The sequence below is a fragment of the Rhincodon typus genome, chromosome 42 (genome assembly GCF_021869965.1).
Source record: "Rhincodon typus isolate 14 chromosome 42, sRhiTyp1.1, whole genome shotgun sequence".
NCBI classification, from domain to species: Eukaryota; Metazoa; Chordata; class Chondrichthyes; order Orectolobiformes; family Rhincodontidae; genus Rhincodon; species Rhincodon typus.
This window is the reverse complement of record NC_063373.1, coordinates 3,603,559-3,622,069: the sequence shown is the minus strand read 5'-3', so window position 1 is coordinate 3,622,069 and position 18,511 is coordinate 3,603,559. Positions and strand designations below refer to the sequence as shown.

General features: G+C 44.5%; 1 long non-coding RNA gene across 1 annotated transcript; it reads right to left on the bottom strand.

Moving 5' to 3' along the window:
- Positions 1–12,844: 12,844 nt before the first annotated feature.
- Positions 12,845–16,824, bottom strand: LOC125487602. The gene is made up of 3 exons (XR_007265972.1): positions 16,525–16,824; positions 14,238–14,355; positions 12,845–13,605 (listed from the first exon to the last, which is right to left on the bottom strand). It is a non-coding gene; the product is annotated as an uncharacterized LOC125487602 (long non-coding RNA).
- Between the last annotated feature and the right edge of the window lie 1,687 nt (positions 16,825–18,511).

The following is an 18,511-nucleotide window of genomic DNA, read 5'->3' as shown; positions in this document are numbered from 1 at the left end:
TTTCACTGTATCTCGGTCCATGTGACAATAATAAATCAAATCAGATCCAACCTCCACTCCCTCCCGCCCGCGCCATTGCTCCTCACTCACTGCCATCTCTGAGCCAATGAGAGTGAACGAGGCGCGGGGCTGGTACACCAACCAATGGGAGTGAACAAGGAGTGTTGTACAGAGACGGTAGGAACTGCAGATGCTGGAGAATCTGAGATAACAAAGTGTAGAGCTCGATGAACACAGCAGGCCAAGCCAAAAAGGAAAATCTTTTTCTGAAGAAGGGTCTAGGCCCGAAACGTCAGCTTTCCCGCTCCTCTGATGCTGCTTGGCCTGCTGTGTTCATCCAGCTCTACACCTTGTTATCTAAGGAGTGTTGTACACCCGACATGAGTTGCGCACACGTCATGCTGTGTTCCAGCTTCTGTGGAAATGGCAACTGTTAATTCAGGTTCTCTGTGAGCAACATCCTGAGAAGCTGCCTCCACATTAAACCTCATAAAGGTTCACTGTCTGCTCGGCTCGGTGTGTTTCTGAATCCAGACGACCCATCCTCTGGCTCAGAGATAGTAGGAACTGCAGATGCTGGAGAATCTGATATAACAAGGTGTAGAGCTGGATGAACAAAACAGGCCAAGCCAAAAAGGAAAATCTTTTTCTGAAGAAGGGTCTAGGCCCGAAACGTCAGCTTTCCTGCCCCTTTGATGCTGCTTGGCCTGCTGTGTTCATCCAACTCTACAACTTGTTATCTCCCATCCTCCAGCTCGATCGTTCCCTCCCAGTCCTTCCGAGGGGCCCTCACCAGGTAACAACACAATGCGGCCAGACATAGCAAGAACTGCAGATGCTGGAGTCAGAGACGATACAGTGTGAAGCTGAAGGAACAAAGCAGGTCAGGCAGCATCAGACGAGTAGGACAATTAACTCTCCTACTCCTCTGATGCTACTTGACCTGCTGTGTTCTTCTAGCTCTACACTGCATCAACACAATGTGGCCATCTGAGTGCAAGCGCGGACAGGCACTGCGCATGCTCCAGATCACAACGGAACCCAGTTGATTGATGGCAGCTCCAGACCAATAGGAAACAAGGGGCAGGACTGGACAGCCGGGCGAATGTGGCTGGTGCTGCAACAAATGGGAAAGGATGAGGGACGGGACTGATCATCCAACCAGTAGGAGCGAATGAGGGTGGGGCACCAACCAAAAAGCTCAGCGCAATTTGGAAGAACATGTCAGTTTCCACTTGGGAACTCTGCCGACTTCTGGACTCAAAATCCAGTTCAACAATTTTAAGAACAAAAACAAAGTTTCAGAACTGAGGAAGGGTCACCGGACCCGAAACGTTAACTCTTTTTTTTTCCTTCACAGATGCTGCCAGACCTGCTGAGCTTTTCCAGCAACTTTGTTTTTGTTCCTGATTTACAGCATCTGCAGTTCTTTCGGTTTTTTCAACAATTTTAGGGCTTGAGCACCTTCTCCTATGTCCTTACTCCAACCCCAACACACCAGGCCTTGTCATCACATGGGTTGCGACCACACACAATCCATTATCGACCATTAATAATTCCCATTAGCCATTCATTCTCAGAAAGTTGTCATCCATAGATCCCAGGCTGACCTTGCCCTGCACAATTGTCTATCCAACTGTTTTTCTCTCTCTTTGGGCTCTATGTCCACGTATTGTTTACTCCCCCTATGACGTGCCACAATCTCATCTTGAAAATTTTTTTAAAAAAACAACTGCAAGACTTACACGATTAAAAGTAGGGCTTTGAATAGTGTTGTAGAACAGAGAACTGAGGGGTTCAGATACATAATTCTTTGAAGTTTGGATCACATGTAGTCAAGATGGTTAAGAAGGCATTTAGCATGCTTGCCCTCATTGTTCAGACCTTTGAGTACAGGAGTTGGGATGTCATGCTGAGATTTTACAGCATGTTGGTGAGGCCTCTTCTTGAGTGCTATGTCCAGTTCTGTTGTCCTGTCACAGGAAGGACATTATTAAGTTGGGGAGGGTTCACAAAAGATTTACCAGGATGTTGTCAGTATGGAGGGTTCATGTTCCAGTCTCTCCTTGGAACTTTCTTTCACTGGAGTGTCGGAGGTTGAAAGGTGACCTTATAGAAGTTTATAAAATCGTGAGGGGTCTAGACAGGGTGCATGACAGGTGTCTTTTCCACAGGGTGGAAGACAAGGGGGCATATTTCATGCGTGGATTGAACTTCCAGAGGAAGTGCTGGATGTGGAAGTGCTGTTTAAAAGACATTTAGACAAGTACACGAATGAGAAATGTTTGGACGGGCATGGGCCAAGCGCAGGCAGGTAGGACCAGTTTAGTTTGGGATTATGAACCGAAGGGCCTGTTTCAGTGCTGTATGAGTCTATGACTCTATGACTCAGTGTGCAGAGGATATGTGGTTGGCAGAAGGAGATTGTGAGCCATGTTAGGAACAGAAACTGTGGAAGGGAGGCCTCTGTGGAGCTTAAAAACTCTCTAGGGGAGCTCTTGAGCACGAAATGTGAGTCCCTCAGGCCCCATGTTTACCCACATGCAGAGACAGGCCCTGGAGCAGTGAGCTTTCGGCCAATATCTTAGAGACGGAGTCAGGCACCGGAGTCTCCCAGTGATGTGTCAGGGTATCCAGGGAAACAGCCACTGCTGTGACATCAGAGTCATCCAGTGCAGAAACAGACCCCACAGTCCAACTTGCCAATGCTGACAAGATAGCCTAAATTAATCTAGTCCCATTTACCAGCATTTGGCCCATATCCCTCTAAACCCTTCCTATTCAGATGCCTTTTAAATGTTGTAATTGTGCCAGCGACCATCACTTCCTTTGGCAGCTCATTCCATTCATGCACCACCCACTGTGTGAAAAAGTTGCCCCATATGTCCCTTTTATATCTTTCCCCTCTCACCTTAAACCTTTGCCCTGTAGTTTTGGATTCCCCTATGATGGGGAAAAGACCTTTGCTATTAACCCTATCCATGCCTGTCATGAACTTATAAACCTATTTAACGTCACCCCTCAGCTTCCGACACTCCAGGGAAAATACCCCAAGCCTACTCAGCCTCTCCCTAAGCTCAAATCCTCCAACCCTGACAACATCCCTAAATCCTTTCTGAACCCTTGCAAGTTCAACAACATCATTCCTGTAGTAGGGAGACCAGTATTGAATGGGTGAGCATCTGGCTCTGCCCCCTCCCTCAATCAAACCCTTTCTATCTCTGTTCCTCCTCAGTCACTGAGCCCTCTGCTGCAGGAAACAGCTCCTTCTTGTCCACTCCATTCATGACGCTCACAACCTTGGATACCTCATGACACCCTTTATTTACACATGGAGAGCCAACTCTCAGAGTGAACAAGATGTCTGACACTCCTGTTCTCACCTGTAAGTCAGGGCTCCCTGACTGATCCTGATTAAAAGCCCCAATCCAGGAACTCGTATTCTGTGAGGTCCACCTGGCTGACCTTGTTACAATGACTACACCTCAACCTAATTTCCACTCCTCTGCTTCAGGGGACACAACCTCAGCCTAGACAACTCTTGCTCCGAGCTGCTACTTTCCAGTCCAGCCAAACATCCCCTCACCAATGTAATTACATATTTCCTTTAAATCAGTTTCTTTTTGGATGTGATGACACACCTCCATGGCAGATGGGACTTGAATACAACATGTGGCATGGAGACATCACTGGCTGGACCAGCATTTATTGCCCACTCCTGGTTTTCATTGAGAAGGCGTTCATGAGCTGCCTTCATGAAGCGCTGCCGTCCACATGCTGTAGGTACACCGACAATGTCTTTCGGGAGGGAATTCCAGGATTTTGACCCCTGTTGGAGGCGTCGCTGAGACTGAGTACAATTACAAACTTTCTGTAAGGGGGTGACCAGCTTGCACACAGGACTAGAGATTTGGCCTCATGAATGACTTACATACGTTGGCCTGTTTCTTATCCATCTAACATCAGTGGATGGCTTGGTGAGAGAACAGTGAGTGTCAGTGTCCCAGTAAATTGCTAGAAGATTGACATTCTCTGTGCAGCTCACATTTTAAAATTCTAGAATGGAGGTCATAGCCCAGGGGGCTTCTTGTAATTTAGTTCCCTTAATTTTTATACTGTCTTTGCTCATACTGATTTCTTTAACTTCCTCATCTTTTCAGCTCATTATTTCCAGGGATGCTTTTGTTTTTTACAATGAGAAAGTCATTGAGAGACCTGGCGGTTTAATGGTTGCCATTTGAACAGAAACAGAGTGTGTGCATGACCATCCTCACACAGGAAGCAGAAAGCTCAGACTGTGCACTTCTGTTCTGGATTGATGGACAGGGAATTCAGAAACTCTACTTGCAGGGCAAGGGAAGGGAATGATTTACACACTGCAAACTCAAACCAAGGGAAACACTTGTCTCCTCTAAAGTTCTTGTCTTTTGCTGACACTCATGATATTTATAATATCCTTTTACAGGGAGTTTGAAGATTTGAAGACTGAGAGATTCTTCTCTGCCTCCATTGTTTCTGATTTCTCTCAAGAATCAGGATCCATCCAGAGATTTTAAGATTGACGACAGTGAAATTGTTTCAGAAGTTAGAATTACTGAGCTTTCATTTGCACTTTGAAGCTTTAGTTCTACGCTCCCCTTTCATGTTTCTGGAGCTGGTGAGGCTCCTTTATTGTGGAACCAAATCCATAGCTTTTTCAGACCTGCATCCTCCCTGATCACCTCTCTCTCTTTGTCTTACTTCCTTAGCCTCGAATCATGTTTGTACTTTAACCACGTTTAGCATTTTGTTGTTGTTTCTGCGGATTGTGTCTAAATGATGTTTCCACTGCTGCTGCTGATTTACCAGATTTAATTTCCCATCATCAGCAACTGTTTTTCCTCCACTGGAGCTCATTTCTGCTTCTGAACTTATCATCATAGAATCCCGACAGTGTGGAAACGGGCCCTTCGGCCCAACAAATCCACACCGACCCTCACAGCATCCCACCCAGACCCATCCCTCTATAACGCACTTAATCTACACATCCCTGAACATGCAATTTAGCATGGCCAATCCACCTACCCTGCACCTCTTTGGACTGTGGGACGAAACCGGAGCACCCGAAGGAAACCCATGCAGACACGGGGAGAACGTGCAAGCTCCACACAGACAGTCACCCAAGGGTGGAATAAAACCCGGGTCCCTGGCGCTGTGAGGCAGCAGTGCTAACTGCTGAGTCACCGTGCCATCCCAAAGGAAATTCGTGAACTAGATGGGCTTTGCCTGACAATCGGCAATGGATTCAAGGTCATGATTAAGACTCTTAATTACAGATATTTATTGAATTCAAATTCTACCGTCTGCCGTGCTGGGATTCGAACCCAGGTCCCCAGAACATTACCTAGGTCTCTGGTCCAGTGAGAATACCACTAGGCCACTGCCTCCCCATGCATCAATGCAGCATTTTTATTCCCTGTAATTTATTCAGCACATCCTGAAATATCCCTGTTTTTCTATCTCCATAGTTATTAACCGACCTGTTGGTTATTTTCCTGACTTTCTCCTTTTGTATCAGATTTCCAGCATCTGCAGAATTTACAAACAAGTCTAGAAACACAGATGGACCCATTAAGGGTAAGAACCCAAGCAGCATAATTTTGGATCACCTCAAAATTACTAAGAGGTTGAGTGTGAGGCCAGCTGGGAGTTTTTTTTTAAACGTTCATTCATGGGAAGAGGGTGTTGCAGGCTAGGCAGGCATTTATTACCCATCACTAATTGACAAGAGCATAACTTAAGAGTCAACTCCATCACCATGGGGCTGGGGTCACATGTAGGCCAGACCAGTGCAGGATATTGGTTTCCTTCCCTAAAGGACACCAGTGAACCAGATGGTTTTTCAACAATCAATAATGGATTCATCGTCATTGTTAGTTAATTCCAGATTTGTTTTTATTGAATTCAAATTCTGCCATCTGCCATGGTGGGATTCTAACCCGGGTCCCAAGGACATTATCATTACATTAGTCCAGCGAGAATACCGTGAGGCTATTGCCTCCCTTTATGGGTGCAGGAGGATGGTTGAGTCTAGAGATAGTAAAAGAATCGATAAGGATCAAAACCAAATGAGCTGAGATTCGTGCGGGGGTGGAGTGGGGAGGCAGTCGGGTAATGTCACGGTGAAAGTACATGGTCTTGGTGAGATGTACAGCTTGGAAACAGACCCTTTGGTCCAAGTCAACAGTGCTGACCAGATATCCTAAAGTGAATCCAGTCCCATTTGCCAGCAATTGGCCCATCTCCATCTCAACCCTTCCTATTCACATACCCATCAAAATCCCTTTTAAATGTCACAATTTTACCTGCCTCCACCACTTTCTTGGCAACTCATTGCATACAGGCACCACCCTGTGTGAAAGCATTGCCCCTCAGGTCCCTTTTGAATTTGTCCCCTCTCACCTTAAACCTACGCCCTCTGGTTTTGGACTCCCCTACCCTGGAGAAAAGGAGCTTGGCTATTCACCCTATCCATGCCCCTCATGATTTTACAAACCTCTGCAAGGTCACCCCTCAGCCTCCAACACTCCAAGAAAAGTAGTCCCAGCCTATTCAGCCTTTCCCTACAGCTGAAATTCTCCAACACAGGCAACATCCTTGTAAATCTTTGCTGAGCCCTTTGAGGTTTCACAACATCCTTCCTATAGCAGGGAAACCAGAAATGCACACAGTATTCCAAAAGTGACCTAACCAATGTCCTGTACAGCTGCAACATGAACTCCCAACTCCTATACTCAATGCACTATCCAATAAAGGCAAGCATTCCAAACGCCTTCTTCACTATCCTATCTGTCTGCAACTCCACTTTCAAGGAACTATGAATCTGCACTTCAAGGTCTCTTTGTTCAGCAAAACTCCCCAGAACCTGACCATTAATTGTATAAGTCCTGCCCTAATTTGCCTTTCCAAAATGCAGTACCTCATTTATCTGAATTAAACTTCATCTGCCATTCCTTGGCCCATTGGATTAAGGTCACCATTGTACTCTGAGGTAACCTTCTTTGCTGTCCATTACATCATCAATTTTGGTGTCATCTGCAAATTTACTAACCATACCTCCTATGTTCGGATCCAAATCATTTATATAAATAATGAGAAAGAGTGGACCCAGCATCAATTCTTGTGGCACACTGCTGGTCACAGGCCTCCAATCTGAAAAGCAACCTTCCACCTTTAGTTTAGTTTGGGCATGTCACTGTTGTTCTGACCAGTCTGTTTGAGTTTTAGACAGTTGCAGGAGACAGGGTTGATTCGAGGACCAGGAAGTCGAGTTTGTAACAGAGGCTGAAGCAGTTGCTTTCATCTTTCCAGTATTTCAATGGAAGATATTTCTGCTCATCCAGTTCTGCATGTCAGGACAGCGTGAGATTTGGAGGTGACGGTGTCCACACACACCTACCCTGGCCCTTCCAGATGGTGATGGTTGAGAGCTTGGGAGATCTAGTCAAAGTTCTGGTCAAGCTGCAAGTATGTACAGTCTCTTTTGTTTTCCACTGCCTCTCTCAATTCTCTTTGTTTCATCCCACAGAGGCCAGAGTCTTGTCCATGTTCGGACTGGGCTGGTAGATTCCCTTCCTGATGGATGTTAGTGAACCAGTTGTGTTTTTACAACATTCTGGCAGGTTTCACAATGAATTTCTCTCAGCCCCGGCCCAACAGATTACCATATTCATTCAGTTCAATGTCACAGCCTGTGTGTTTTTTTTTGGGTGTTCTCTCACTTTCGCTTTTTTTCTGTTTTCAAACCTTTTCAGTGGATGCCAAAGGAGGAGGAATTACAGTCAGGGATCACAGATCCAGCAGCACCTCAGAATCCGATGGAGGTTTCAAATTTATCACAACTAGAATGTAACTGGATTTTGAACATGGAAGGAACAAGCACAGTTACAGTTCACAGTGAAGAGAAACCCGACGCATTTCGTGTGCGGATAAGACTTCAGCCAGTCATTCATCCTGGACACAAGTGCAGTCATACTGCGGAGAGACTGTGGAAATGTTGGGACTGTGATCCATCAGCGCAGTCACACTTGGGAGAGGCCATTCACTTGCTCCAAATGTGGGAAAGGATTCATTCTGTCATCCCAACTTATGACCTTTTAAATGTACAGACTGCAGAAAATATTATAAATGTTCTGGGAAACTGGTGTCTCATCAACATGTTCGCACTGAGGAGAGACCATTCAGATGCTCTAACTGTGGAAAAGGGTTCAAAACATCATCTGAAGTCACTGTCCCCCAGAGGATTCACACTGGGGAGAGGCCATTCATCTGCATTTTGTGTGGGAATGGATTTGTTCGGTCATCGCATGTCACAAGACACCAGTGAGTTCACACTGAGGAAAGACCTTTTAATTGTCCAATCTGCAGGAAATGCTTTATAAGTTCTCAAGAAGTGATGCACCATCAACGTGTTCAGACTGAGGAAAAACCGTTCTGGTGCTGTCACTGCAGGACTGGGTTCAGGCATTCATCTCACTGTCCACCAAAGAATTCACACTGGGGAGAGGCCATTCACCTGCAATGAGTGTCGGAAGGGATTCATTCGGTCATCCCAACTCGCGACATGCCAGCGAGTGCACACTGAGTAGACATCTTTTTAATTGTCCAATCTGCAGAAAATGCTTTTAAAGTTCTGAGGAAGTGATGACCCATCAACACTCTCACACTGGGGACTGACCTTTTAACTGCCCAGACTGTGGTAACCCTATAAGACTACTCGCTGTCTGATGATCCATCAACGTGTTCGCACTCAAAAAAGACCTTTCAGATGCTCTCACTGCAGGATTGTGTTCAAGTGATCATCTTACCTCATTGAGCACCAGCGAATTCACACTGGGGAAGAGGCCAGTCACCTGCATTGAGTGTGGGAAAGGATTCACTTGGAAAGCCACCTGCTGATTCACCAGCAAGTTCACACATAACAACAGGAGTTGGACTTTGCTGTTTGTCACATCCAGGACTGAACCATGTTCATTGATTAATAAACTCCAGCTCAGTTTTAGCTGTTAACATTCTGGATAAAAGTGAAATAAATCAGCTTTATAATTAAACACGGAGTGGAAAATCATTTTAATATCTCTCACTCATTTGTTCTGAGGAGTTGGTTTGGAAGGGCTGACCCTCTCCCCTGTCTCTTCCATCCTCACCAACAACAGCAAGTGTCAGGAGATCACGGAGCTTCTTTCTTACCGAGATTGTATCAATCTGATTGGCTGCTTCTGCTGTTTCCCTTCATTCCACTACCTCATTGGTTAAAACTGCCTCTAAAAGCGTCTGAACCCTGAACACTCGTCTTTGTCCAGCTTCTCTCTGATCTCTCTGACAAAGCTCATCATGTCCATGAGACCCCACCTCGTAGACCCTTAACTCTAATCCTACTAAACTACTGACAAATCAAGATCTCCACATTAGCTGTTATTGTTAATGATTCTCTCTTATTCTGTCCTGCTCCCCTTGAAATCCAAATTATCACCCATCCTGAAAAATAAAGCAACACTTCCCTGCACTGTCTGAGTAAATTACTGCACGATCTTCCACCTCCCTTTCCTCCAACTCCTTAAATTTGGTGGTTCCCCCAAGGATCATAGAGCAGAAAGAGGCCCTTCAGCCCACTGAGTCTGCAATGACCTGAAGAGTGTCCCATATAGGTTTTTAACCATGGCTAACCCACCTGACCTGGACACAACAGGGCAATTTTTAGCATGGCCAATCCACCTAACTTGCAGATCTTTAGACGGTGTGGAAATGCACACAGATGCAGGAAGCATACAAACTCCACACAGACAGTCACCCAAGTCTGGAATCAAACCCAGGTCACTGGTCCTGTAAGGCAGTAAACCACTGAGCCACCCCAGCTCTATCCTTCCCTTCTGTTTCAGGTTATAAACACACAAAGCAGGTACATGGCTGCACCCCAGTGTGAATTCAATGGTGCTTCAGCAGATATTTCTCATTTTTAAAGCTCTTTCCACAGTCAGAACATTTCAAAAGTTGCTGATCAGCGTGAACATGTTGATGTTCAGTGAGCCGGGATTGATGAATGAAACTGTTCCCACATGTGGAGCAAGTGAACAGTCTGTCCTCAGTATGAACACGCTGCTGTAACAGAAGCTGTGCTGAATCAGTAAATCCTTTCTCATACACATAGCAGACAAATGACCCCTCCCCAGTGTGAACTCACTGCTGTGTCAACAGATCCTGTTTACTTTTACAGCCTTTCTCACAGACACAGACATTTAAAGGACCTCTTGTCAGTGAGAACAGTGCTTGTGTTAGAAATATTGAAAAGCCTCAACACAGTTTAGTGAAAGGCTGATCCATGTAACTGCTACTCAAAATTCTAATACCAAAAGTTGAAGTGAAATGTACTGATATCAGCAGAAAAAAAAATCAATAAACATGGTTCAGCCCTGCATGTGATGAACAGTAAAATCCATTCCCAAGGTCACAATTGAGCTCACTGCTGACCCAGCAGGTGAAAAGTTTGAGTGAACCCTCAGAGCAGGTGAACAGGCTTCTCCAGGGAGTGAATGTACTGGGTACAATGAGCTGAGATGTTTGCCTGAACCCAGTCCTACAGTGAGAGCATGTGAATGGTCTCTCTGCAATGTTAACACATTGATGGGACATCAGTGCCTTAGATCTTTTATTGCACTTCCTGCAGTCTTGTACTTAAAAGTCTGCTCTTTCCCCGGTGTGAACTCGCTGGTATCTCAGTAGGATGGATGACTGAGTGAATCTCTTCCCACACTCTCTACAGGAGAACGGCCTCTCCCCACTGTGCGTTCACTGGTGGACAGTGAGCTTGGATGACGACCTGAACCTATTCTCATATTGGAAGCATCTGAAAGGTTTCTTGTCAGTGTGAACGCGTTGGTGAGAAATCAGTTTCCCAGAATTTTTAAAGCATTTCCTACAGTCTGGGCAGTTAAAAGGTCTCTTGTCAGTGTGAACCCATTGGTGGGGCATCAGATCCCCTGAACTTTCAGAGCATTTACCACAGTTCGAACATTTGAAAGGTCTCTCATCAGTGTTAACTTGCTGATGGGACATTAGTTCCCCTGAACTTTTACAGCACTTTCCACAGTCCGGGCATTTAAAAGGTCTCTCCTCATTGTGAATACATTGCTGGCGTACCAGTTCCCCTGAACGTTTAAAGCAATTCCCACACTGTGGGCTTTAAAAGGTCTCTTGTCAGTATGAACTCATTGATGGTTCATCAGTACCCGAGAACTTTAAAGCACTTCACACAGTCTGTGCATTTAAAAGGTCTCATGTCAGTGTGAACACGCCGATGAGACATCAGATTGCTGGAACTTCTATAGCACTTCTCACAGTCTGGGCATTTGAAAGGTCTTTCTCCTGTGTGAACACGTTGGTGGCACATCTGTTCCCCAAAACTTTTATAGCCCTTCCCACAATCCGGACAAAAGGTCTCTCCTCAGCGTGAACACGATGGTGGGACATCAGGGTAGATGACTGAGTGAATCCCTTCCCACACCTGGAGCAGGTGAATGGCCTCTTCCCCGTGTGACTGTGTTGGTGAATTTCCAGCTCCGATGGGGATCTGAATCTTTTCTCACAATCCCCACATTTCCATGGTTTCTTCCCAGTGTGACTGCGCTTGTGGTTTGAGAGAGGTCAAATGTTTGACTGAAGCCTTGTCCACACACAGAACATGAGTATAGTTTCTCCCCAGGGAGAACGGTGCTTTCTCCTTCCATACTCAAAATCTGATGGCATTCAGGTTACACTAAATCGGATGACTGTCAGATCCTGATATGATATTTGCCTTGAATTTTCCGATTGTGAATCCTACCTTTGATTACTCTTGTGAAATTTAATGAGGACAGAAACAGAAACAAATGATTTAAAATAGAAAGAACACAAAATCGTAAAGGCCAGTTTAGAAATGGAGCTGAATGAATCTGGTAATTTATGGGGTGTTCATGAGGAAACAGTGAACATGAAAGCTGCTAGATTTTCATAAAAACCCAATAGATCACTAATTTCCTCCAGGGAATGGAACCCAGGGAACGGAACCTGCCATGCAAATCTCTGACTTCTATTGGAGAACAGACAGCACAGAAAGAAAGAGTGGGGGACAGCAGAGGCCACAAAGCAGGGGAGCATGAGGGTGGGGTACTCAGTGGGGAGAAAGAATTAGGAGTGAGGGAGGGAGTATCGAGTGGTAATAGTGAGAGCGAGGGACAAGAGCGGGAACCATGGCAACAAGAGCGCATTGGTGTGATGAAAGAGAGGCTAAGACAGTGACCACAAACCCTCATCACCAAGACTGTCTATTTCCAGCTCAATGACAGCACCTAACTCTGCCCTGGTCTCAACTCTGAAACTGTCACCCAGTTCCTTGTTACCTGTAGAGTTAAATGTTCTAACACATTCTTGGCCAGCCTCCGACATTCATCTTCCCTGTAATCTCAAGGTTATCCTCATTCTGTTGTTCATTTTCTTACTTGAACCAATTCTTGTTCACCCATCACCACTGTGCTCTCTGCTTACAAAGCACCATAAATTTAAAAATCTCAGCATTGTTTTTAAATCCCTTCCTGGCTGCCATCATCCCTATCTCTCTAATCTCTTCCAGCACTCAGAGATATCAGTGTTCATCTAATTCCAACTTCTTGAATTTTCCAGATTTTAAATCATTCCACCATCAGTGGCCATGCATTTAGCTGACAAGGCCCCAGGCACTGGAAACTCCTGCTTAAATTTCTCCAGGTCACACCATTCTTGAAGATACTCCCTAAAACAGACCACTTAATCAGAATGTCTTTTAATCACAAAATGGACTGCAGCATTCAAGAAGGTCCACAGGAAATTAGGGGGTGACAATATAATCTGCTGATCATGTTGGTGATGATCAAATCTCAAGAACAATTTTCAAAGCACACACACATTTGTATACATGACCATACATATAAAAATGAATTAAAGGCATCTACAGAAATGCTTGTTCCTAACATAGCATCTTATTAGATTGAATGCACAGTGTCCATTTCACAACCTGATGTCCCTGAATACCTACCATCCTTTGACAATTAAATATTAGGAATTCCTGGACTTGACTGTGTTCCAAAGGCTTGAGGATTAAACCCAGCACTCCTCCTTCATCTCTGTTCCAACTCAAACTAATTCATCTAATGCTTTCACAAGAGAACTGGATAGGCACCTGAAGTGTGTTACAGACCCCCACCACCCTCTGGATGAATTATTTTCCCCTCAAATCCCCTCTAAGCCTTTCACATTAAAGTTATGCCCCCTTATTATTGACCCTTCAACTGAGAAGATGAAGTTGGCTTTCCTGAGTTAATTATTTACTCTGGATTGTTCAGTATCATTTTCATTATCAGCCTAAACCTTCTGACACAATAATTATCATCCCTTAAATACTTAAGTGACACTTCGCCCTGCTCATTCCCAACAATTAGGTCCAGTGGGGGGAGAAACCTCCTTTGGTTACAATGAAAGGGAGGGGAGTGAAACTCGCCGATTTGCTCTGATGATGTATGAAATGGTGTCCTTCTGTTCTGTGATCATTCCATGATTCTGTGAAAAAAGGATGTAAACGAGGACAGGAAGTAAACCTCTGGAATCAAAACTGTTATACTGCAAACCAGCTCTTAATTGCTCTATCTGTGTTTATGGGCTTGGTTCTATGAACAAGCCCTGGAATAAAACTAGGAAAATACTGCACAAATTGAACAGCTAAAACAATGCAAAAAATGAAAGACTGGAAAGCTCAGCAGCTCAGGAAGTATTGGTATGAAGGCAGCACAGAGTTAACATTTGAGAACGTGCAGAATGAATAAAGTGAATGAAAATAGTACAGGATATAATGGTTCACATTAGCTCAGAAGTTGAAGAGAAAGATCACACATTCAGGAAATAAAATTGCTGACCAAGGGAAGATAAAACTGGTGAATCAGCAACACTTAGTCAGCAGATGAACAGGAATGGAAACACCATTTGGACACAATTGGTAAACATCCACAGCAAAATACCACTATTAAAGGTAAGCAAGTTGGACATGGCAAAGAGCTGATCAGGGCAAGAGGGGTAAAACAAAGGAATGGACATGGATTCAGAAACACTAAGAGACTCGCAGCAACCCAGAGGGATGGAACAACAGCATAGCACAAAAAGCAGTAAATTGTAGATGGAGGCCCAACAATACTAACTTCTGAAACAATTTTTTTGTTTTCAAATTTAAATTCTCCTGTTGGATGTTGAAGCTGGACAGATAGCACAAGAATCGTTGTAAGAAAAAAATCCCAGTTTTCAAAAATCTTCAGGTCCCTGTAAAATGAGATTACGAAAATCGTTAAGTATCAGTCAAAATTTAAATTCAGTGACAAACTTATCTCTTGGTTGGAATTTGCCTGTGAAAGGAGCATTTAAAATCAGACCAGAATGTAAATTCACATCACGATCTGAAGGAAGAGAAAATTTCATTGCAAGATTGGGTTGGAGAAACTGAGATTGAGGAGAGAATTGACAGATGTGTCCAAGTTTAGAACAGACTATGTTAGGAGGATAAAGATATGTGGCAGTGATGTTTTGACCCTGCCATATGGTCCTTCCACAGACTGTCCAGTGAAATATAGTGTGATGCTCTGAGATTGTGACTGATGTTACACCAATGCAAGTATTTTGTGTTTTTCTTTTGAAGTTGACAACTATCCTACTTGGGGCGGCACAGTGACTCAGTGGTTAGCATGGCCGCCTCACAGCAGCAGGGACCTGGGTTCAACTCCATCCTCAGGCAACTGTCTGTGTGGACTGTGTACATTTTTCCCGTGTCTGCGTAGGTTTCCTCCCATGGTCCACAGGTGTGCAGGTTAGGTGGATTGTCATGCTAAATTGCCCATAGCGTGCTGGCTAGGTGGGTTAGCCATGAGAAATGCAGGGGTGGTGGAACTAAGTGCAATGATCTTCAGAAGGTCAGTTTGGACCCAGTGGGCTGAATGGCCTGTTTACACACTGTAGGGATTCTATTCTATGGTATCAATAATTGCTTCAGTGTTCTCTGGAGATTTTGATCTTATGCTCAGTTTGCTCAATTTCAGATCACTTTCTTCTCTCAAGAAGAGAAATTGTCCCACAGCCAACCCTGAGGGACACAAATTTTTACAGCACTGCCTCTGTGAAAACACCTCTTTTGCCACTCTTTTACTGTTTATATGTCCATAAAGGAGGTTGTATTCCCTTCCAAATTAACTGCTAGTCTCATTTCATACTCCCCCAACTTTTGTTTTGCTTCTCTATCATTCTTCCCCACTCCCCTCTGAGTCTTCTAAATTCAATCTGGTTCTCAACTGTATTTTCTCCTCATGTCCATAACAAACACACTTTTTACCATTATACAATCCCTACAGTGTAGAAACAGGCCATTTGACCTATTGAGTCCACACTGACCTCCTGAACAGCATCCCCACCCAGACCTACTCCCCCATCCTACCCTTTTTCTTACTTATGTTCATTTCTACCTCTTGTCATTTATGAAGCTCTGACTTCCTTTGCCCTACTTTTTGATTGTGTCTGAAATACTTCTTTTTCAAAGGTAGCCAATTATTCAGCTACATTTCCTTACCTGCCAACAGTTGACCCAATTATTTTTGGCACAGGGTGGTTCTTACTCCATTGAAATGAGAATCAGAGACCATACAAGACAGAAGAGGCCCTTTGGTCCATCAAGTCAGTCAAATCTAAACTAAATCTATGCTTGTACCAATTTCCAGCACTTGGCCCATAGCTTTGAACATCATGATATTTCAAGTGCTCATTCAAGTACTTTGTAAAGGTTGTGAGGTTACCCACATCAACTCATCTCCCAGGAAGTGCATCATAGACCCCCGCCACATTCCGGGTGAAATATTTTCCCCTCAAATCCCCGCAAAGCTCTTCAGTTAAAGTTATGCCCAATACTATTGACCCTTTGTCTAAGAGGACTAAATTAGCTTTCCCAAGTTAATTATTTGTACTCTGGATTGTTCAGCATCATTTTCAAAATCATAAGCCTAAAACATTTGGCACAATGATTACCAACCCTTAAATGCTCAACTGACACTTGGCCCTCCTCATTCCCAAGGACCAGGTCCAGTTCTGCCTCCTTTCTCACTGGACTGAAATCATATTCAGGAACAAAGACCTGGGAACTCTGTTCCGAACAACATGGTCGTCGTCCCACACAAATGGACTGCAGTGATTCAAGAAAGCATCTCTCTGTCACCTTGTTGGTCTATTACGGACGAGTGATAAAGGCTGGCCCAGTCAGCAAGGCTAAAATCCTCGGAATGAACCAAAGAAAAGCTGCCGAATATGTTCCTGCAAGTGTTGTAGGATCCATTCCCTTTCTCTGTCCTTTGTGCAAGCATATTTCAGTGTAATATTCTTTCTAATCTTTTTGATAGTCATCCTCAGTCCACATCGTAGCTATCAAAATTGAACCAATTAAAGTATACCTACCCACCATGCCGCGCGATGGTGAATGTCCCTGATTCAGGCCGCGGAAAGAGTGGTGCGCAGGCGCAGTCCCATCCAATGTCTCAAGCATGCGCAGTGATAGATATGACGCTGGGCAGAGATGCTGTTTTTTTCTCATCTGCAGGCGGTGAGGATGCGAGACCGCGGAGGAAGTGCTGGAGCCGGCGGATGGTGAGGACAGGCAGTGTTTACAAACACTTATCAAATACGTCAAACCGCTATTAACAAACTGTAAGTCCCGAATTCGTGTTCCCGGGAAGAAGTTCATGTTAATACCCGCCATCTTAGATCACGGAGAGCAGCGCGCTAACGTCCCAGCGTAATGACGTAAAATTGACTGAGCGGGGTTTGATTTGTCTGGTTTCAATCGGGTCCTAGTGTCCGATACAGACAAAAGACACGACCACTGGTCTCAGAACACACGGACAAAGGACAGGAATTCGTCTGGGACAACGCATCCAGAATAGAACAAGCCAAATAGAGACATGCCAGGGAATTCCTTTATTCGTTCACGGGATGAGAGCGTCGCTGGCTAGGCAGCATTTGTTGCCCATCCCTCATTGCGCAGAGGGTACTTAAGAGTCAACATTGTTGTGGGTCTGGAGTCATATGTAGGTCAGACCAGGTAATGATGGCCGATTTCCTTGCCTAAAGGACATTAGTGAACCAGATGGGTTTTTCCTGACAATCGGCAATGGATTCGTGGTCATCGGTAGACTCTTCATTCCAGAATATTATTGTATTCAAATTCTACCATCCGCCATGGCAGGATTCACACCTGGGTCCACCAGAACATCTGGGGTCTGGGTCTCTGGATTAACAGTCCAGTGATAATACCACTAGGCCATTGCCTTCTCCTAATTCCTGGAGGCCCCGGCATTCCTATTGGAATTCCATCAGCAAACACATTGAACTGGACCCAACATACAAACCACTAAAAAAACAAAATCAGAAGTGATGCCAACCACCTCAGCAAACCAAGGCATATAATTAACAAGCAGGACAGAACACCAATGCTTCACTGGGGGCGAATTGACGATGCTACTTAGCAGGGTGATGGAACATCTGCAATCAAACATACCAGCTCAGCGAGCAAGTTTACAACCTCATCACAAACTGAGCTACAAATCTTTTCAAAAACTTCTAAGTTCACAAATGTATGCAGAACTTCAATTCTGCTGTTAATCACATCCAAGAATGACAGTCTGATAATATTTGGATTATTTGTGCTGACCTTAAAAATGCCTATGGCTGGTTCAAGGTTAAAGCATGGAAATGTTTCAGATTCAGTTTTTAAGAAAGCATTTTTACCAGATGGAGACTGCATCAAAGACTTGTTTGAGATCTACCCTGCAGAAATGATACCTATCATTGAAGCCAAAATCAAAGCCAAACTGAAGCAACATAAACCCAATAGCTAGGACACTGCAAAATGTGAAAGTGGCCAAGAAAATTATGCAGAAGAGAGGGAGATGGTATGCAAAGATGCACTTGATTAGGTTATGTCAAGAAATCCAAACTGTCTGTGACAATGAAGATCTATACGCTACATATAATGGAATCAAGATCGTCCTTAATCCAGCCATCACCAAAGTTGCCCACCTGAAATCGGCAAATGCCAGATGTCCTGCTTGCAGCAGTAGAGAGATGTCTCACTGGGTTAAACAAGACTGTGAGCTGTAAACCTGTGAAACGAAGTTTTCCCAGTCTCAATTTGATGCTGTCCCACAGTTTCCTCTCATGGTTGCATTGGACAGGTGAAGGCTGACGGAAGGTTGAAAATTGCATTGGTCTCTTTGTAAGCAGAGAGGCACTGGAAAGGATGGACTAATCAAGCACAGAAAGTCCCATCTACTGTCACACCCTCATGACCTCCTCTTCGACGTTGGGAGGACAGGATAGGACAGAGAGAATTATGAAATTTCTAATCATGCAGTATTGTATGTGGGATGAGCAGTCTGATAATTTA